Raw genomic sequence first — 23,243 nt, 5'->3', positions numbered from 1 at the left:
GGCTGGTAACAGGTACAAAATTCTTTTTGGTATAATGAAAATGTTCTAGAGTTAGATAGTGGTGAGGGTTGTAATAACATCACAAATATGCTAAAAATATGAATTTTATACTTTAAAAAGGTACATTTTATACCATACAATTTTATCTAAAACAAAAACAAAAACAAAACAAAACAAAAACACAGTTATGAGTTTCACCCCCCATATGACAGCTTCAATTTGTGGTATAATGGAAAAGAGCTCTGACCTTTTCAATCAGCAAATCTAGGTTTAAGCCAAATCTGCCACTTAACTCTCTTACTTAACTGTGGCATCTTTAGGATGTGGCTAAACTTCTCTAAGCCTTCATAACCTCATCTACGAAGTGAGGACATAATGCCTTACAAAGTCACTGTGAGACTCACAATATAACATAAAATTATTATTTCAAATGAACAAAACCTTTTAGTTATTTCGTATGCCTAAAATGATTTTTTAAAAATCCTAAACTGTATTGAATAGCCCGTAACTTCACTGAATAGTCCACAACTTTTTATTGTTGCTATGTTATCTAACCAGCTTTTTTATTGTCATATATGAATGACATCTTGGGGCTATGTAGCACTTATCCTGTAGGCACTAATAGAACAGTAGAGAGTTATTTAATTCTAATCTTCACAATGAGAGGTAGCATGGCACAACAGTTATAAACACAGGCATAGAACTGAGTTTAAGTCCAGGTTCTGCCACAGATCTTGAACAAACCACTTAACTTCTCTGAACATTAGTATACACCCCTGTAAAGTCTATGTAAGAATATGTGTGTGAATCTACAAAAATATCCATTATAGAAGTTCGTCGAGATACTCATTATATAAAGCATATATTGTAATACCTAGCACCTAACAAGCACTCATTCAGTAATTGTTACTGCTGTAGTCCATCCTGTGAAGCAACAAGTTTAAATGACTGGTCTTCAGCTACAAGAAAAGTTTGAGGCCAGGAATGGTGACTCACCCCTGTAATCCCAGCACTTTGGGAGGCCGAGGAGGGTGGATCACCTGAGGTCAGGAGTTCGAGACCAGCTTGGCCAACATGGTGAAACTCTGTCTCTACTAAAAATACAAAAAATTAGCTGGGTATGGTGGTGGGCACCTGTAATCCCAGTTACTCGGGAGGCTGAGGCAGGAGAATCGCTTGAACCTGGGAGGTAGAAGTTGCAGTGAGCCGAGGTCGTGCCATTGTACTCCAGCCTGAGCAACAAGACCAAAACTCCATCTTAAAAAAAAAAAAAAAAAAAGGCTGGGTGTGGTGATTCACACCTATAATCCCAGCACCTTGGGAGGCCAAGGCGGGCGGATCCCTTGAGGTCAGGAGTTCGAGATCAGCCTGGTCAACATGGTGAAACTCTGTTTCTACTAAAAATACAAAAATTGGCCAGGCGTGGTGGCACATGCCTATAATCCCAGCTACTTGGGAGGCTGAGGCACGAGAATCGCTTGAACCCGGGAGGCGGAGACTGCAGCGAACTGAGATTGCACCATTGCACTCCAGTCTAGGTGACAGAGTGAAACTCTGCCTCAAGAAAAGAAATTAAAAAAAAAAAAAAAAAAAAAAAGGAAATCTGAGGCATAACTAGGAATCGAGAAGTAGTTTGTATACTTGTTTAGGTAACTGGAACAGGGGATGATTCAGTGCCCTTCCTTTGTGTTTTTCTAGTATCATATGGGTCTCTGCAGCATTGCTGTACCTAAATAGTTTAATTGTTTCCTTATTAGTTAAGGAAGAAACATAGTCCTATTCAGCACTAGTCCAAGGCCTGACCCGAGTAGATGCTCAGCAAATATTTGAGTAAATAAATGGACAGAGAATATTTACAGCCAAGCATCAAAGCAAACTCAAAGCATTAAGCAGACATTATCAAATATCCATACTCTTACATATATAAAACATTTAACATTTTAAAAGTTTTCATTTCGGTGTCCTATAAGCTCCTTGGCATTAATACAAAGCAAAGTATATATTATTTAAAAAGATAGGAGACTGATTATAACACCCAATTGAAGTAATAAGTATTCCTATCTTTAAGCATCTGAATAATACTTCATCTTGCCTAACAGAATTCCCTAATAGTTTTTGCAGGGCACACCTTCACAGAGCCTCACCTTATAACACAACAGGCACTTAATTGTACTTAGGTTACTTGAAGAATTGGGTAAAAATGCTTCTTGGTTGTGTAAAATTAAATGATTTTATTTAATCTATAGTTAAAGATGAAAAGCTGTTAATATCAAAACTACACCTCTCCAATGGCAGCTGGCTATATCACTTTAATCCCAGCACTTTGGGAGGTCAAGGCAGGTGGATCACAAGGTCAGGTGTTTGAGACCAGCCTGACCAACACGGTGAAACCCCGTCTCTACTAAAAATACAAAAATTAGCTGGGTGTGGTGGCATGCGCCTGTAATCCCAGCTACTCAGGAGGCCGAGGCAGGGAGAATCACTTGATCCCGGGAGGCAGAGGTTGCAGTGAGCCTCTGCAGATTGCACCACTGCACTCTAGCCTGGGTAACAGAGCGAGACTCTGTCTCAAAAAAAAAAAAAATCATATATACAAATATATGTATGTATGTGTATCTGTATAGATACACACACATATATAGTTTCTCAAAAAGAAAAGCAAACATATCAATCTGTAACCAATTACAAAACTGTCTTCATTTGTCTCACATTTTTCTGTAAATGAGGTGACAGACTGGACACAAATAGGAAAACTATTCAGGTACCTTCAACATTACCATATTACTAGGGTTACTGATTTTATTTTATTTATTTTTATTTTATTTATTTTTTGAGACAGAGTCTCGCTCTGTTGCCCAGGCTGAAGTGCTGTGGCACGATCTTGGCTCATTCTCGGCTCATTACAACTTCCACCACCAGGGTTCAAGCAATTCTCCTGCCTCAGCCTCCCAAATAGCTGGGATTACAGGCGTGCGCCACTATGCCTAGCTAGTTTTGTATTTTTAGTAGAGAAACAGTTTCACCATGTTGGCCAGGCTGGTCTTGAACTCCTGACCTCAGGTGATCCATCTACCTCAACCTCCCAAAGTGTTGGGATTACAGGAGGGAGCCACCATGCCTGGCCTGAGTTGACTTTAGACAAGCATGATGAAATACATTTACTATTTGTTCTTTCTCTTCAAAATCAGTTTCTTCCACATTATGCTAGGAACTGTGAAAGATTTAGCTAAAAGATATGGTGTTTGTATTCAAAATGTTTACATTAGTGAAGGTACAAGAGTGTGTGATATAAGACACTACACACATTTTTGTTCGTTGGTTTGCTAAATTAAAAGTCACCTGAGAATTTGCAGGAAAATAGTAGGAGTAGGAAAAGCATCCAACAGGAAGTACACTTTACACAGGATCTTGAAGGAATGGTAAAATCTGAGTAGGCAGCGACAAGCTCCAAGCAAGGGCTTTTTTGGTGAAGTAAAAGGCACAGACTTGAATGAGTTTGTTGTGTTTGAGAGACTGACTTCAACAGAACAGAAAGAATAGGCCCAAGATCATAGGAAATGAAGCTGGATAAACAGTGTACGGGCAAATTAGAAAGGGTGTTGAAAGTTAAGGAGAAGTTAGATTTAACATAGTGGAAAACAGGGAGCCACTGAAGCTCTCTGAAAAGGGAGTGACATGCTAGAAGTAGCATTTAAAGATTCATCATGATGAGTTGGAAAAGAGACTGAAATGAAGGCAGGCCACTGTGGTAGTCCAGGAATGAGGCAACAAGGGTCTGAATAGGATAGGTGCAGAGGTACAATGCATTTTAGCAGCGATGTAATGAGCCTTGAGACTATAATGTTAGGAATTCTCAGAAACAAGGAAAAACATGGAATAATCCAGGAGTTGGCTAGGAGACAAAGGGGTTACACCACAGATTAACGCCCTGAAATTTTAAACACTAGAAGTATATTCACAACGGCTAAACATTTTTTTTCAAGTATCCTATAAGGAGTTTCCCTGTTTGGTTTAGTGAATTTACTGCGGGTGTCCCCTAAATTTCACATCTGTTTTGCTAACACATCCCCATGAAAATCTGCTTCTGTAAGAATTAGTTTTAATATTTTCAATACATCAACAAAGTTAACCCATTACAAGATACGAACCCTAGAGTCTCAGATGGTGAGAACAGAAAACATTCTTTATATAGTAGTTGCCCTTATGTGTGGGGAATATGTTCTAGAACACCCAGTGGATTTATGAACCATAGATAGTACAGAACTCTATATATACTATTTCCTTTCCTATACATACATAACTATGATGAAGCTTAATTTATAAATTAGCCACAATACTCTTGCACTTTGGGGCCATTATTAAGTAAAATCAGGGTTACTTGAACACAAGCACTGAGGTACCACAACAGTCAATCTGATAACCAAGACAACCAGCTACTAAGTGACGAACAGGCAGGTAGCATCTACAGTGTGGATAGGCTGGACAAAGGGATAATTCATTTCCCTGGCTAGGAGTAGGTCAGCAGGAGATTTCATCGCACTACTCAAAAGGGTAAGCAATTTAAAACTCATGAATGGGGCCAGGCACAGTGGCTCACGCCTGTAATCCCAGCACTTTGGGAGGCCAAGGTCAGAGGATCGCTTGAGGCCAGCCTGGGCAACATAACAAGACCCTGTGATATGGTTTGGCTACGTCCCTACCCAAATCTCATCTTGAATTGTAGCTCCCACAATTCCCAAGCATTGTTGGAGGAACTCGGTGGGAGGTGAGTGAATCATGGGGGTCTTTCCTGTGCTGTTCTCATGAGATCTGATGGTTTTATCAGGGGGAGTTTCTCCACACAAGCTCTCTTTTCTGCCTGCTGCTGTCCATGTAAGACGTGACTTGCTCCTCCTTGCCTTCCACCATGATTGTGAGGCCTCCCCAGCCATATGGAACTGTAAGTCCATTAAACCTCTTTCCTGTATAAATTACCCAGCCTCAGATATGTCTTTATTAGCAGCATGAAAACAGACTAATACACCCCATCTCTACAATTTTTTTTTTTTTTTTTAATTAGCTATCTGGGAGGTTGAGGCAGGAGGGCCCCTTGAGTCCAGGAGTTTGAGTCTGAGGCTGCAGTGAGCTACGATCGCACCACTGCACACCAGCCTAGGTGGCAAAGTGAGACTCTGTCCCAAAATAAATAAATAAAATAAAATAAAATAAAATAAAATAAAATAAAATAAAACTCATGAATAGTTTATTTCTGCAATTTTCCACTTTAGTATTTTCAGACCACAGTTCACCATGAGTAATTAAAACCACAGAAAGCAAGACTGAGGATAAGAGGGGACTATCGTATTCAAATATACATGTAAATATCCATGTTTTATTGTCACCAAAACAAAAAAAAATTTTTTTAGCTGATCTAAAATATTAAGACATAGTCCTAACTTTATCTGAGGGGTGCACTCAGAAGAAAACAAACACACTCTACTGAGAAAATGACATTTTAAGAAATCAACACTTCACCATGTTGTTTCCTGAGTTGTTCCATCAAATTGGGAGGAAATTATCTCACTTGAAACAAAATGAAAAATGTTACTAAAGTGAAATTTGTCAGAGTATATAATCATTTTGATGAATAATTATTAAATCTACAGTCAATCCCTGCCTCCTTCTTCTGGTACTTTCTAAATACTTCTATTATTATAATGTTGATTTTATTATCTATACATAATGCCATGTGTTGTTGTATCTCTTTCCAGGATCATTTTCTGGTGAAGTTATGAATGAGAACTGAAATATCCAAAAATGGCAAAAATAAGCATAACTATTCTTGCACACTGAGCTCCTCCTTTACAGTGTGCGGCCAAAATTATGCTTTTCATACATTATTTCATTTAATCCTCACAACAATCCTGTGTGGTAGGTACTATAATTATATCCATTTTACAGAAGAAGAAACTGAGGTTTCGGGGAGGTTAAGGGATTTGTGCAAAGTCACAAAGCTAGTAGGTGGCAGACATGTTTATCTGCCACACTCTTATTAAACATTAAACTACCCTGCCAATCCCAAACCTATGTGACAGAAACCGAAAGTAAGAAATATAAGAAACCTGGACATGCTGCTGATCGTGTAAAAGGATTAGGGAAGGGCATCAATTCTAAGAATTGTGAGATACAAATGATAGATTCCTTGACTCACTTCCAACCTTTCCTTGAACTGAAAACATGGCATTCTATGCCTGAAGGAGAATGGGACACTACTATGCACTGGGAATTTAACTGTCCCTTCCCCTCTTTTAGTAGGATAACTTGCATTACTATTTGATGGTATTGACAGGACCTCAATATCTTCTCAATGTGGTCCCTTTTTTTTTTTTTTGAGATGGGAGTGCCGCTCTGTCGCCCAGGCTGGAGTACAGTGGCTCGATCTTGGCTCACTGCAACCTCCACCTCCCGGGTTCAAGTGATTCTCATGCCTCAGCCTTCTGAGTAACTGGGATTACAGACTTACACCACCACACCCAGCTAATTTTTGTATTTTCAGTAAAGACGGGGCTTCACCATGTTGGCCAGGGTGGTCTCAAACTCCTGGCCTCAAGTGATACACTCATCTCGGCCTCCCAAAGTGCTGGGATTACAGGCGTCAGCAACCATGCCCAGCCTCAATTTGGTCACATTTAAAAAAATGCTATGGCCATGTGCAGTGGCTCGCACCTGTAATCCCAGAGCTTTGGGAGGCAGAGGCAGGAGGATCTCTTGAGGCCAGGATTTTGAGACCAGCCTGGGCAACACAGCAAGACTCCCTCTTTTCAAAAAAAAAGAAACTTTAAAAAATTAGCCAGGCATGGTGGCACATGCCTGTAGTCTTGGCTACTGGGGAGGCTGAGGCAGGAGGATTACTTGAGCTCAGGAGTACAAGGCTGAAGTGAGCTATGACTGTGCTGCTGCACTCCAACCTGGGTGACAGAGTGAGACTGTCTCAAATAAATAAATAAGCAAGCTACTATAGATCAGCCAGTTTAAGACTAACTAGGTTGGTGACATAAAAATGATTTCTTAATAGAATATCCAGTGACCCGAGCAACTTGCGTAACTCCTACCAGTGAAACTAACCTTTAAAAAATGTTCTTAGTACATGAAATGTATTCATAAGATACTTCTAAAAATAACTCCCCACTGTAATTCCCTCCTTATGCATCTGGGCAGAGATGTCATATTTCCTTCACAAAGCTTCCTTTTATGTTGCAACAGTAAGAATCTCAATTTCAAGCTAAACCAGAACAATCGAGAACTATAAACTTTTTCATAAGACATGATTATTTGTATTAGTATGCTATATTTTATATAAATTGTCCACATGTGATGGGACATCCTTACATTTTAACTCAGAACTATTTTTAACTAGAAAATAAAGCAGTTGTAGTTTTAAATTCTGTCATCCTTCCCCCGTCTTTTTTTCTGCTAACACGTGGCTTTCCACAAAAGGGTCAGTGTGATCTCTGCAGATCAGATATAAGGAATATGGCCACGATAAACTATAGAAGGTTAAGCACATTTTAAGTAATTCAGGAGTTTAAAACTTGTCATCTGTGTATAAAACAAGCAAACAGTTATAAGTGGTTAAATAAACATGTACAAATTAATAGGATGCAGTTTGTAACTTCTACTTTTTCCTTCAACGAGTGTCATTTTGGCAGGCAGCCATATAATCTGCAATAATCTGTCATCATGAAGCACCACCCACTTCCTCTGCTTCACCCCCATCCAGGCTATGACTGGGATATTTCTGGACTGCTAATATAACATTCAGACAATCATAAAAGGCCTCTCTATGAAAGCTGAAATTTACATAATTTGTACTTTTAAGTTCTAAACATTCATCTTAAGGAAAAAGCACATGCTATAAGACATCACATTTTAAAGATTATCTGACACTTAAAATTTCCTTTCTCATACATTAGAAAGAATAGCGCCCCCATTAGTAATATCCACTGCAATGCTTCTTAAATGAAAACATCCTATGTATAATTATAAGACTTAATTTACGCATTTAACCTGCACAGTATTATGAGTTTGGATATCACAGTCACATGTTAGCCTATGCATTTCATTTAAACCTCATTCCAAGAGACTAGTGAAGTTGGTAAAGAAATTATTAAGGTAGCTTTCCTGATTTATAACATATTTTGCATTAACTGTTTAACATACAAATGATGACATGTCAAAAAAAAAAGTATCTGTTTTCCTACTTTAACTAAATTCATTTTATGGGACTAAAGTAATCATGTAAATTGTTAATAACCTAATGGCCAACATGTTTTATTTTTATACTGTAATAAGTAGCTAATCCTATGTATTAAATTGATTTTAAAAGTTACAAAACAAAATAAATGTGACTAAACCCTCTGACTTTTCTGTCTCTAAATTTAGTGTTACATTCAAGAAACTGCTCTGCTTTCTATACTATTTTCCCTTTCTGTGAATGAAGAAAAACAGGAGGCAGGCTTGTTACTTTTAAAGATCTCTAGCATGAATAGTTTGCCACTTTGAGTAACTTGATTGTGAAATATTGTTTTAAAGTAATAATATCATCCATTAGCATAAACTGCATCCATTTAAGATGACCTTTAACATATTTCAAGTTTTTTGTTTAAAAGACTCTTCTGACAAAATTTTGGTATTTTATTTGATGCTCAGCATTTACCTTGCCTAATCAGGAGAAAGCAAAAATGCCACTTTTATTTGTAGAATATCAAACTACAAATTAAATAGAGCACATGAATCCAATGACTTTTGAGGTTGATTACTCTCAGCTGGATTTTGAGCTAAGGCCATAAATATTTCACATGAAATTCAACAGAGTTTACTCATTTTTTAACAGTGTTTAGACACAAACCATATTTAAAATAAAACATTAAATGTAAAATAAAATACCAATGACACTTACTCACAGTAGATCTCAAGTGCATGTCCTATATTTCCAGTTCAACAAATTAAGACTTTACAAATTCCGTATTTAGCTGCAACAATCAATACGATTTCCCCAGAGATGGCTTCATTTAAAAAACTGCCTCTTCCTCACAGGAAAAACTGAACTTAAGTTATAAGAACACCCCAGGCTATCAGCACCTTCATCCCGAGAAAGGAAGTTATTACAGACACTTAGTTTTATAAGTGAGGCTTAAAGAGAGTACTTCCTGGTCAGACAGCTAACGTCAACAGCAATTTATACAGCTTTGCATTTCGACATTTTAGAAAGAACTCTCTAAAAATTCTTCCAGAATTTCCCCCCAGTACCTACAAAAGAGGAAAACTTGCTCAAGCTAATCTTATATAAAAAATATACGAAAGTCTATCAATGCTCACCGTTATGGTATCAAGTAGATATCAGAACTGGTTACTATTATTGATAATTATATCAGCTTAAGTTTTAATTATTTTACAACTTAGGCACCCTCCACTCTCCCTGCATACCAGAGTAAGGTTTCATGGAATACAATATTAGAAAGAAAAGAGCCAATTTACTTACAGGAGGACAACTCACCATTTCTTGATAAGAAAAGGCAACCATTCTCATTTTAATTTGCAAATTGAAAGTTAATTCTCTTTTAAACTTATATATTAAAAAATTATCAAGAAACTTTGTACAATACTAAAAAGGAACTGCAGATAAAAACAGCGTGACCTGGGTGCCACACATTACTATCAGTATTGCAAGCTGAAGTATTTCCTGTTACAACGCCCATTGGTTCCCACAGGTGCAAGTGCCTATGGGTGGCGGCAATTCACCCTTCCTTTTGTTAGAGATCCACTAAAGGAGATTTAAGATTGGCACAAGCAATGCTAGGAACTATTCGAACAGAACTACCTTGGGCTAATACCGAGAGACACCCAAACTAGACTGATTGTGAATTGATGATTACCTAATGCAAAAAAGCTGGAGAAAATTGATTTCAATACTTTCATTATTTTTCTAAGATGCATGTTTATTAAGAATGCATGGGGCTGGATGCAGTGGCTCATGCCTGTAATCCCAGCACCTTGGGAGGCCGAGGCAGGCGGATCACTTGAGGTCAGGAGTTTGACACCAGCCTGGCCAACATGGTGAAACCCCATCTTTACTAAAAATACAAAAATGGCTGGGCATGGTGGCAGGCGCCTGTAATCCCAGGTACTCGGGAGGCTGAGGCAGGAGAATCACTTGAACCCGGGAGGCGGAGGCTGCAGTGAGCCAGGATCACACCACTGCACTCCAGCCTGGGTGACAGAGCTAGACTGTCTCAAAAAAAAAAATTATGTGATTTCATTCAACAAATATTTACTAATTGGCTTCTATGTGCAGGGTACTGTTCTAGGCACTAGGTAGGAATACAATAATGAACAAAATAAAGTCCCTGTGGTCATCCATATACTATCTAGTGTATACTTTCTGAGGATTTCATACATAATGAGGAAACTTCCATAAAGGCAGAGACTAAGAAATTTGTATGTTAATTTGGAAACTCAATTGTAGTTAGTGTAGTTACTAAGAAGCATTGTAATAAGTGGTCACCACTTTAAACCTAAACAGAACTTTTCCAGAAACTGTCACACAAAAGTAGCATTCTTTATGTTTTAATTGTTTGTAAAAGGGCATGTTGGAGGTAAAAGCATATGTTCCAGCGGGGAAAAGGAAAAACTTCTCACTATGAGTCATCAGTGACTAAGTTCTTTTAATTCAGGCTTAAAACACATTTCAAACCCAATTACATGTACATGCAGAAAACTGATAACAACCCTAAATTAACATCAGAAGCTTGATTTCACCAATTTTCAGGGTCAATATCAGCATCTAAGCAAAACAAGTAGTGAAGTTTTCTTATCAAGGGATAATGCCCCTGTACTGAATTTTATTATTATTTTGATCTTATTGACTTTAATGCCTAAAAGCCATGTCATCAAGCTTCCACTAGACTTCATTACAGTGAACAGTTTTCTTAGGTTTTAGCCAGAATGAGATACAGTCATCTTGGATGTATGGTGTGGTGGTAGGAATGGCTTGCGTTTGTATTCAATGAAATAAAAATATAGTAAATTCAAGGCTGCTCACAGACAAATGTAAAACCCCGAAAGCAGAGTTTGCAGATGAATACTATTCTTCCAAACTATCATTCACTTACTTAGTTTTTTTTTTGTTTGTTTGTTTGTTTTTTGTTTTTGAGACGGAGTCTCACTCTGTCACCCAGGCTGGAGTGCAGTGACACAATCTTGGATTACTGTAACCTCTGCCTCCCGGGTTCAAGCGATTCTCATGCCTCAGCCTCTACGTAGCTGGGATTACAGGCGTGCACCACCACATCCAGCTAATTTTTGTATTTTTAGTAGAGATGGGGTTTCACCATGTTGGCCAGGCTGGTCTTGAACTCCTGATCTCAAGTGATCTACCTGCCTCAGCCTCCCAAAGTGGTGGGATTACAGGTGTGAGCCACTGCACCTGGCTAGGATTTTATTTCCTTATTATTTTTTTTTAATTTCAACTTTTATTTAGATACGGGGGTACATGTACAGGTTTACTACATGGGAATATTGCATGATGCTGAGGTTTGGGGTATGGATCCCATCACCCAGGTAGTGACATAGTCATCAAAAGGTAGTTTTTCAAACTATTAATAAATAATAATAATAATAATAATAATAAACATGCCGGTGAGGCTTCAGCGAAAAGGGCCTGCTTATGCACTGATGCCGTGAATGTAAATTAGTCCAGCCACTGTGGAAAGCAGTCTGGAGACTTCCTTATTTTTAAAATAATGAAACCTTTTTAGCCAACAAATCGGAGGAACTCTCAAAGCCAAATTTCTCTAGTTTAGTCAGTCAAGAAATATTTATTGTGTAACTGCCAACTGCTAGGCACTGTTCTATGAGTTGGAGATATAGCGATTAATAAAACAAAAATCCTCGCTTTCATACACCCTAAAATTTAGGGGTGTCCCATCTTTTGGCTTCCCTGGGCCACACTGGAAGATGAAGAATTGTCTTGGGCCACACATAAAATACACCAACAGTAACAACAGCTGATGGGCTTAAAAAAAAAAAAGTCTGTGCATAAATCTCACATAAATCTCATAATGTTTTAAGAAAGTTTACAAATTTGTGTTGTGCCCCATTGAAAGCCATCCTGGGGTGCATGCAGCCTGCGGGCTACGGGTTGGACAAGTTTGCACGTAGGAATATAAGACAAACAAGCAAAATATCTGGCATGTGAGAAGGTGGCAAGTGCTATGGAGAAGGATCCGGTAGGAAAGATGGAACAATAAGTTTATTTGTTCATAGTTGCAAATTGCCTAGATCACACAGTAAGAAAAATTGCTTTGGAAGACCAGAGTGCTAAGCCTCCCTCTCCCAGGTTCTACCTCTGACTCAAGTGAACATCTACCTTCTGTTGAAAATGACAGTCTTATTTCAATTGTTGCTAATAGCTAGAGAAAGGAAAACAGGCCAGATGTGCGGCGGCTCATGCCTGTAATCCCAGCACTTTGGAATGCCAAGGTGGATGGATCACCTGAGGTTAGGAGTTCGAGACCAGCCTGCCCAACATGGCAAAACCCCATCTCTACTAAAAATACAAAACACTAGCTGGGTGTAGTGGCATGTGCCTGTTATCCCAGCTACTTGGGAAGCTGAGGCAGGAGAATTGCTTGAACCCGGGAGGCAGAGGTGGCAGTGAGCCGAATTGTGCCACTGCACTCCAGCCTGGGTAACAGAGAAAGACTCTGTATCAAATAAAAAAAGAAAGAAAGAGACAGGAAAACAAACTTCCAAATACCAATCTGATAAAAATACCACTTAAGGAAATAAAATAACAAATACGAAACACTGAGTCAAAGGCCACTTTAGAGAATATTATCAATGTTAAAAACAAACATACAAGTTTCCATATCCTTGTTACCAATGGCATCAAATTCACCAACTGTCAGGATCACAAGTGAATTCTTCTCTAGGAATCCACATTATCTCCACTGGCAGCAATAATTATATCTTATAATAGAACACAGAATTGTATGTATAATTATATTTAAATATTATTTTGAACCTAAAGTATTTAAATTTCATACAATTTGACGAGATACTAGTTGCAAGACACTAGGTTAGATGTATAAAACACTGTCCTTTTAAAATTAAGAATATGGACATCTAAGAAGGATCCTATAATTTAGTATTAGAGAGAATATTATATAATAAGAAAAAGTACAAATCAAGTACTTAGGGAATTCAAAGGAGAGAGTAGCAAGGAGGATAAGCAGAGAAGGATTCATGAAAGATGGCATTAGAGGTGGTTCTGGAAAATGAGGAACAGAAGGCATACTAGGCAAAAGAAATGGAACAAAATCCTGAATGGGGCACATCAGTAAGCACTCGGCTAGTAAGACCAGTCTGGTCAAGGCACTCTGTGTGTGTGTGTGTGTGTGTGTGTGTGAGAGAGAGACAGAGAGAGAGAGAGAGGGAGAGAGAGAGAGAACAGACAGACAGACAGACAGAAACAGGCTGATAGGAGCCTAAAAACAGGTTTATAGGCTGGGTGCGGTGGCTCATGCCTGTAATCTCAACACTTTGGGAGGCCGAGATGGGCAGATCACCTGAGGTCGGGAGTTTGAGACCAGCCTGACCAACGTGGAGAAATCCTGTCTCTACTAAAAATACAAAATCAGCTGGGTGTGGTGATGCATGCCTGTAATCCCAGTTACTCGGGAGGCTGAGGCAGGAGAATCACTTGAACCCGGGAGGCAGAGGTTGCAGTGAGCCGAGATCGCGCCATTGCACTCCAGCCTGGGCAACAAGAGCAAAATTTCATCTCAAAAAACAAACAAAAAACAAGTTTATAAATCTGTACTGAGTTTGGTAGGTCATGGGGAATTACTAAAGGTTTTGAAAACGTGAGTGTCAAAATCAGAGCCATACTTTAGGGAGAATAGGAGAGTAACAGTGTATTTAGGAAGAATGAAAATGAAAAGGAGACTGGAAAATTGTCACGGCTGTCCTTACCTTGTCTCTGTGACCTTTGGAAGTCATTTATCCTTTCTGAGTTTCAATTTTCTTATGTATGAATCTATTAATTATTCTTTTTGAAAAAAGTCAGGAGCCAGCTATGAGATTCAGCAAATGATTAGATAGTAGGAGTAGAACACACACATACACAATACAAAATTGTTTCAAGTGATTAAAATAATAAAGAGGCCAGGCACAGTGGCTAATGCCTGTAATCCTGGCACTTTGGGAGGCCAAGGCAGGAGGATCGCTTGAGCCCGGGAGTTTGAGACCAGCCTGGCCAACATGGTGAAACTCTCCTACTAAAAATACAAAAATTAGCCAGGCGTGGTGGCGGGTGCCTGTAATCGCAGCTACTCCAGAGGCTGAGGCAGGAGAACTGCTTGAACCTGGGAGGCGGATATTACAGTGAGCCAAGATCACACCACTGCACGCCAGCCTGGGTGACAGAGCAAGACTCTATTTCAAAAACACAGGCCAGGCGCGGTGGCTCAAGCCTGTAATCCCAGCACTTTGGGAGGCCGAGGCGGGCGGATCACGAGGTCAGGAGATCGAGACCATCCTGGCTAACTCGGTGAAACCCCGTCTCTACTAAAAAATACAAAAAACTAGCCGGGTGACGAGGCGGGCGCCTGTAGTCCCAGCTACTCGGGAGGCTGAGACAGGAGAATGGCGTGAACCCGGGAGGCGGAGCTTGCAGTGAGCTGAGAGCCGGCCACTGCACTCCAGCCTGGGCGGTAGAGCAAGACTCCGTCTCAAAAAAAAAAAACAAAAAAACAAAAAACAAACAAACAAACAAAAAAACACAATAAACAGCTACCATTAAGCACACTTCCTATGTGTCACTGTGCTTGGCACTTTAAAAAAATCACTTCATTTATTCTTTTCACAGATCCCGAGAGGTATGGATTCTTATTTTACAGTTCAGAGAACTGAGAGCTTTAGTGAAGACTTAAGTAACTGCCCAGGGTCAGGCAGCAGACATAGTAATGGAGCCAAAATCTTTAGCTGCCCAGATCTTTCCCAGTCTAAGGCCCTCTCTCCTTCCACTGTCTCTTGCTGTTTTTTATGTAGCAGATGAATAATGCTAACATTTATTCTTACATTCCAAAGGAATCATTATCTCTCTCACGTTTTATTTTATTTTTATTAGATAGGGTCTTGCTCTATCACCCAGGCTGGAATGCAGAGGGGTGATCATGGCTCATGCAACCTCCATCTCCCAGGTTCAAGTGATCCTCCCACCTCAGCCTCCTGAGGAGCTGGGATTAGAGGCATGCAATGCCATGCCCAGCTAATTTTTGTACTTTTTGTAGAGACGGAGTGGGGGGTGGGGGTTGGGAGAGGATTTCCACTGTGTTGCCCAGGCTGGTCTTGAACTCCTGGGCTAAAGCAATCCTCCCGCATTAGCCTCCCAAAGTGCTGGGATTACAGGTGTGCCCATCGTCTCTTTAATACCTTTTAGATATACGTATTTTAAAAAGCACTCAATGAGGATAAGAAACAAAGTGTGGATATAAATATAACCTACTAGTTTGCTTGATCATTCATTAATTCATGCAATTCCCATTGACTGAGCATCCTTCATACCCTGTGCTTCGTACTAAGCATGGGGGATGCAAAGATGAATAAAATCCATCTCTGTCCTCACCAGCTAGTAAATAACATGCAGAAACAGGAAACTGGTATAAAACAACAGAAGAGAATTTTGCCAAGAGACGATGGAGGCATGTTACTATAATATTAAATCTCGGCTTTAAATCTTGACCTAGGTCATTTAAAAACTGTATGTATATGGTTTTGAAAGTATTTGTGTATTTACACATACAGACCCTGAAACTAAAAGCTAATGTTCAGAACAGAATAGAAAATTGGCCATGGGCTGGGCACAGTGGCTCACACCTGTAATCCCAGCACTTTGGAAGCCTGAGGCGGGTGATCACCTGAGGTCAGGAGTTCCAGACCAGCCTAGCCAACATGGTGAAACCCCGTCTCTACTGAAAATACAAAAATTAGCCGGGCGTGGTGGTTGGCGCCTGTAATCCCAGTGGAGGCTGAGGCAGGAGAAACGCTTGAACCCACAAGGTGGAAGTTACAGTGAACCAAGATTGTACCACTGCACTCCCGCCTGGGCAAAAGAGTGAGACTTGATCTCAAAAAATAAATTAAAAACAAAAAAAAAATAGAGAAAATAGGCCACGAACTATGATTCTGTTTAGTGTGCCTACTACCAAGACTAATGCATCCTGTCTTGATTAGTGCCATCTATTGTAATGGGTAAATAAAATATATTTGAATTGTCATACATAGCCTTGATTGCCATGGACATAAGCCAATATTAGAAAGTGAAACACATAAAATTAAATATGTACTGCACAGCATCCCTATTTGACTGGAAATAAAAGGTTCTCTTACTGACACTCAAAAATAGTGGAAGAAAGTAAAATTGATCCGTTCAATGAGTACTTTGATAACTGACTAAAACATTAATATAAAGTATACAATGTGAGGTTGATTTCACCACCCATCATTTCACTGAGGCCAGAGGTGAAGTGAAAGGGCCCAGAACACTAGACTCCAGCATGTAAACTCCTACTGCTAGGAGTTAAAGTCACGTGGACCACACCTCTTTGTTTAATGGAACTAGGTTTTTCTAAGTATAAAATGTTTACTCCAGGCTAGGTAAGGTGGCTCACGCTGGTAGTCCCAGCACTCTGGGAGGCGGAGGTGGGCGGATCACTTGAGGCCAGCAGTTTGAGACCAGCCTGATCAACACGATGAAATCCCCATCTCTACTAAAATTACCAAAATTATCTGGGTGAGGTGGTGGGTGCCTGTAATCCCAGCTATGAGAGAGGTGGAGGTTGCAGTAAGCCGAGATGGCGCCACTGAACTCGTCTGGGCGCCAGAGTGAGGCTATCTCGAAAACAACAACAAAAAAATGTTTATTCCAGGCCATCTTCCTTTTTTTACACACTCTAGGGATTAAAAATGTTTATTTGTGAGACAGGCTGACAAATGGTTAGGAGACTACTTTCCGATAACAAATAAAGAAATTGGCCCCTAAGTCATTCTTTTTGCCAGAGAATTAGCCCTTTAACTAGAAAAGTAGAAATAACTTAGAAAGATTTTAAATATACTTCAATATCCCTAACAAAGCTAAAGTCAGACAGGAAAAAAAAATATTAAGTTGATTTATAAAGCAGGTAACTTTAACAACATATGTCTGGAACAAAATTGATCAATTAAATTCTATCAGTTATTACACAAATTTGAAATATTTTATTTTCTTTAATTTGGTGCTTGTACCTTGGAAATGAGGGAGATCACATTTGGCCCATAAATTCAACATAACTGATGTATAATTAGAGGTGTATAGATAATATCACTTATGTTTCTTTTACTTAGCTGAGCCTAAGAAACAGTAAAAAAAACTTTTAATACAGCTTACAAATAATAAAGCAACCAATTAAATGGGTGACAAAGCTAAATTGTCACAAATTAAATTCCCTATGCTGATATGCAATCTTATAATATCCCACAACTTAAAAGTACAAATTCAAAAACTATCCATTACTGAAAAGTCGTCTTTTTTCGGAGAGTCACAAAATCCTCCCTCCCTCTCTCCCTTCTGTCTTTTTTCTGGGGGGGGTGGGGTGGGGTGGGGGGCGCAGCGAGGGAAGAAATTAAAACTAGGGAAAAAATTATTTTTAAAAAAGAGGCATTTAACTAAGAATCTATTTTTTTAAAAAGTACCAACAGTTTTCATCTATTCCCCTATGCTACTGATATCAACAAATGTGAATACTGGCAGGCAATGAGAATGTTTATTCAGGTTGGCTTAAACATTACACCAAATTAGATATCAAGGTAGTCTCTAAGATTACAATAGTTTGCCTGTATCTGACTCCAGTAGTATAGAAAGTGTAAAATGTGTTATTGTATATACTGGGCAGTATTTGCATCCTGCTAAACAAAGACTGAAAACAGTTTGAGAATTAAAAAGAACTTGCAATGTGTGGTTGCTGTAAGCCTTCATATGGAACTGTAAGGCTCCATCTTAATGTATTTTATTACTATATTTTGAGACGGAGTCTAGCTGTGTCGCCCAGGCTGGAGTGCGAAGGCGCTATTTCAGCTCGCTGCAAGCCCCGCCTTCCGGATTCAAGCGATGCTCCTGCCTCAGTCTCCGGAGTGGCTAGGATTACAGGCGCGCCACCACACCCAGCTAACGTTTGTATGTTTAGTAGAGAAGGGTTTTCACTTTGTTGGTTAGGCTAGTCTCGAATTCCTGATTTCAGGTGATTCATCTGACTTCAGGTGATTCATCCGACTTCAGGTGATTCATCCGCCTTGGCCTCCCAAGGTGGTGGGATTACAGGCGTAAGCCACCATGCCTATTTTTCTATTAAAAAAATAACATGTCTGGGCGCGTTGGCTCGTGCCTGTAATCCCAGCACTTTGGGAAGCCGAAGTGGGTGGATCATTTGAGGTCAGGAGTTCTAGACCAGCCTGGCCAACATGGTGAAAACCCGTCTCTACTAAATATACAAACATTAGCCGGGCGTGGTGGCGGGCACCTGTAATCCCAGCTACTTGGGAGGCTGAGGCAGGAGAATCGCTTGAATCTGGGAGGCAGAGGTTGCAGTGAGCCGAAATCGTGCCCCTGCACTCCAACCTGAGTGACAGAGTGAGACTCCGTCTCAAAAAAATAAATAAATAAGATAAAATAAAATAAAATGAAATAAAAAGAAAATAAAAAGTTTAAATGAACAAAGGGGCTGGGCATAGTGGGTTTATGCCTGTAGTCCCAGCATTTTGGGAGGTGGAGGGGGGTGGATCACTTGAACTCAGGAGTTTGAGACCGTCCTGGGCAAGGTTGTGAAACCCCATCTCTACTAAAAATACAAAAAAAAAAAAAAAAAAAAAAAAAAAAAAAAGAAGAAGAAGGAGAAAAAAAAAAGCCAGGCGTGATGGTATTTGCCTGTGGTCCCAGCTACTCAGGAGGCTGAGGCAAGAGGATCGCTTGATCTTGGGAGGCAGAGGCTGCAGTGAGAGGACATCCTGTCACTGCACTCCAACCTGGGTGACAGAGAGCTACACCCTGTCTCAAATAAATTAATAAATAAACAAGTAAAGGTATAATGATTTCATATATTTATAGCTTCTCGTAGTATAGCTTTAGTTTTTTGAAACAAATGAAAACAATTTTCACAGAATCCCTACTCTCATAACCCCCAGGGAATGTAGTTATTACAGGCCTTTACTATCACTACAACTTCTACTGCAAAGAATCTCTCTTTAACGTCTCTGGATCAATACCATAACGTCATGTGGTTGAAATGACTGCTTTAGTCATCACTTAGGGGAGTATCAGAGCACCTTCTTTTCTTGCAAGGAAATAAATTTAATGTTTTGTCTTAAGAAACGATCATTTGTACCAGTCAGAAATGAGCTAAGAAATATGGTGGCAGCGCATCTGCTCAAATATTTCCATTACTTTGTAGAATTATCGGTGTTAAGATTCTCAATCCTTCCATAGACCATTTCATACATTGTATGCATTGCAAAATGAATATATGCCTGTTCTAAATACCCTTTCGAGTTAACTGACCTTATTTTTACTTGAATTCAACCTAGCATTCTGAAAAAATAAATTTAATGTAAAAAAATTACACTCAATACATCTTAAATATAGTGTCTCATATTTTAAATCTATATTTGCTGTTGCTGTTCCTCTCATCTGTATAATTTCTGTAACTCAGGAGAGGACTTCTAGTTAGTGGAATTTTCTTTTTTTCTTTTAGAGATGGAATCTTGCTCTGTCGCCAGGCTGGAGTGCAGTGGCGTGATCTTGACTTACTGCAAGCTCTGACTCCTGGGTTCAAGAGATTCCTCTGCCTCAGCCTCCCAAGTAGCTGGGACTACAGGCACACACCACCATGGCCGTCTAATTTTTTGTATTTTGGTACAGATGGGGTTTCACCATGTTGGCCAAGATGGTCTCCATCTCCTTACCTTGTGATCCGCCTGCCTCGGCCTCCCAAAGTGCTGGTATTTGTAATCGCAGGTGTCAGCCACTGTGCCCGGCCATGTTAGTGGAATTTTCATAACCACATCAAGCTCCACAATCTCTGAAGCCATATAAGAATGGCTCTGTATCAGATAATGTCAAATAAAATCCCTAAACACTGCATCTCCTCTACTTATTATCACTCTGATAAAAATAACTTCAGTAATTTTTGTCTTGGATTTACATAGCAGTTATATGTAAGGCATCTACATTATATCTTCAGAAAATAATACAACATTCCTTTATTCCTCTTAGTTGAAACTGCCCATATGGAACATTGGCAAAAGACTTCTAATAAAACATATTCTAAACCTGAAACAAAGGTAATATCTAAATAACTGACATTATATAATAATTATATTCCTCACTATTTTCCTGAAACCATCATTTTCGATGTCTGCGTCTATAAAAAAGAACCCAGTCCAAGAGAAGAGGTGAGGAGACACAATCTATAAACATTGAAAAGGAGGTTTTAAAAATTCAAATACAAAACTGCTGGTACAACCATAATAAGGCATGTGCATTTGAGTTTGAAAAGTAGGTAGGGCAGTATTAACATATCCTAAGTACTGTGAACGACTAGCCTGATCATTAGTTTAATTTTCACATCCCTCAGAGTAGGAGGCTGTCCCTTAACTCCCACCCCCTATTGCTTTCCACTATTTGTTTCAGCCTTTTAATAGACACACATTTGCCTCCCACCAGGACACACTGTGTCTGGTTTAAATAGGTTTATCTCTCTCCTTAGCTTGTCCTGGAATTACGCCTTAAGCTCAATCCTGGCAGCTTTTAGGATAAGAAATCTAACTGGAAAGAGCTCTTAGTTATGCGACTCCGAAACCTCTTTTGAAAATTTAGTTTGACCTTCCAACTATCTCCAACAGATCAAAGCTAATCAGTCCGGATTCCAAAACTAGTATAGTTCCTTTAAATCTGCATGGTAAATAAACATTGATACTGATATGCTGCCAAATCTGAAAAAGTTTCTTAGCTCCTTGAGCTAAAATGAAAAACCAGTAGTCCAGGAAAACACAGTGGTCTATCAAAGAAACATTCTCATTCATCTAGAACACGGGTCTCCAAAAGGATCCCTGTCCCTTTCAACTTCTTGCGGTGGGGGAAGTGGGGGAGGTTTCAAGAAGCCCCTTCCAACTTTTCACCTGACCTTTTCATTAAGATCAGGAAGCCCCTCGCTTTCAAGGCGTCCACATCAAACTCTAAGGAACGAATGCGAAGCCAGCGGGCCAGTGAGAAGAGGTAGTAAGGCCGCGCAGGTCTCTTGATCATTCCAAGATCTTCGTCCTGCGGCCAGCCCCACCAGCCCCTCCAGCTCCTCCAGCCCGTGCATTCCACTTCGGAGATGTTTCATTACATAATCCGGCTCCAGAGTCCCCCCGGAGTCCTGGGGGCTCACTCTCCACCCTCAGGGAGGTCGCTGATGCCAGACCCTGGGAGCACCTCCCAGCCCACTGGTCTGCGCTGCCGCCGGCTCCTACTTGCTCGACGCCGCGACCGCGACCCAGGCTCCCCGCCGCGGCCGTTCCTGGGGGGCTCCCGCAACTTAGGGGGCGCGACCCCCCGCCCGCTCCCTCGCTGCTCACGCCGGGCCCCCGCTGTGCTGACTGGGGGCCCGACCCACAGCCCTGGCGCACTGCTCCTCCCTCGGGGTCCGCGCCTGCAACCGACGCTCAAAGCCTCTCTCGGGGTCCCACGCTCGCATGCGCTGTCCCGTGCCCTCTGGGGGTCCCCTCCTCTTACCCCGCCGTCCTGGCCCCTCTCGGGGTCTCTCTCCTCACACCCGCTGTCCCTGCCTCTCTCGGGGTGTCCTGCTGTCAGTTCCGCTGTCCCAGCCCAGCCCCTCTCCGGGACCCCTCCTCTTCTCCCGCTGTCCTGGCCTTTCCTGGGGTCTTCTCAACTCTGTTCTAAGCCCTCTTGGGGGGGGTCCCCTGTCTTCACATCCCCTGATCGGTCCCCTCTCTTCACTCTGTCCCGGCTTCTCTCTGGGTCCCCTCCCCTCAACTCAGGGTCTCCTCTCCCCGAGTGCTGGGCAGCCCCTCTCGGGGTCCCCATCTCTCAGACTCTCAGTGCCGGCTCCTCTCGAGGACCCTTCTCCTCTCCGGGCTGTCCCGGACCCTTTCCGGGACCTGGTCCCTCGGGGGACCCCTCCCATTCCCCTATCCTAGTGCCTCCTGAGGCACCCACCCCTCACCCCGCTACCCCAGCCCCTCTCCGGGTCCCCTCCTCTCAAGCGCACTGTCCCGGCCCCTCTTGGAGACCTCTCCCTTCAGACTTTCAGTCTGGGATCCTCTCGGAGTCCTCTCCACTCAAAGCCACTGCCTCGGTACCTCTCGGAGTCCCCTCTCCTCACCCGCAGTCCCGGTCCCTCCCGGGGTCTCCTCTCCACAGTCTGCACTGTCGAGCCCTCTCCCGGAACTCCTCTCACTCGGGTCCCCCGCGCCCTCACTCCGCCTGGGGTCCCGCCGCTTCGGCTCCCACTGTCACCGCCCGGCGCCCCGGTGCTCTCACCTCAGACCTGCTGTCACCACCCCCGGGCCCGGCGCCGCCGCCGCCGCTTCCTCTCCCACACTTGTTCCTGAGTCGGTCTCCTGTGGCTTGTTCCCCGGCGGATCCTTGGGTCCGGTCGCTGAGTGCCGGATCAGGCTGTGCAGAGCCTCTGCTCGCGAGCTCCGCGTTGCGCCCCACTCTACACGCAGGACCCCGCCGCCCGGCGCCACACGGACCCTCCCGCGGCCGCAGCTGCTGCTGTCCGAGGTGCGGCTCCTGCCAGGGGTGGCCAATCGCACCCGACTGCGCCGAGCACGCCCCGCCCCACCGACTCAGTCCGCCCGCCCCCTGCCCCCGGACCACGCCCCCAGCTCAGCTCCAATAGGCAATCTACTGACCTTCCCTGATCGCGGGGCACAGGGCCGGGGCCGTATATAGGTATTTGATTGATAGAGCCTGGGAAGCCGAGCGGTCGATGGAGCCCGAAGATTGGCGGAGTTGTCGGTGGGCGGGCCAGGGCAGGGCGGGGTCTCCTCAGACGCGGAAGACTTTGCAACTTTAGTAACCCACGGGCCCGCCTGGGGTGCGGTCAGTCTTGTATGTGCTGCTCTCGGGTCAAAGTTCATGGCGCTTCTCCCCACGCCTTTAC

General features: G+C 41.8%; 1 protein-coding gene across 6 annotated transcripts in view; it reads right to left on the bottom strand.

Moving 5' to 3' along the window:
- Nucleotides 1-22,910, bottom strand: part of TAOK3 (TAO kinase 3) — a 235,342-nt gene extending 212,432 nt beyond the window's left edge. For 2 of the 6 annotated variants that reach the window (XM_010368266.1, XM_030939977.1), the window contains exon 1: nucleotides 22,616-22,910. The gene's annotated coding sequence lies outside the window, so the exon portion shown is untranslated. Of the gene's footprint in view, nucleotides 1-8,938; nucleotides 9,176-9,520; nucleotides 9,727-22,615 lie in introns of those variants that run through there. The other 4 variants (XM_030939973.1, XM_030939974.1, XM_030939972.1 and 1 more) reach the window with 4 other exon arrangements.
- Between the last annotated feature and the right edge of the window lie 333 nt (nucleotides 22,911-23,243).

This window comes from Rhinopithecus roxellana, chromosome 10 (assembly GCF_007565055.1).
Source record: "Rhinopithecus roxellana isolate Shanxi Qingling chromosome 10, ASM756505v1, whole genome shotgun sequence".
Taxonomy (NCBI): Eukaryota; Metazoa; Chordata; class Mammalia; order Primates; family Cercopithecidae; genus Rhinopithecus; species Rhinopithecus roxellana.
The sequence above is the reverse complement of the archived record's forward strand: the minus strand, read 5'-3'. Positions and strand labels throughout refer to the sequence as shown.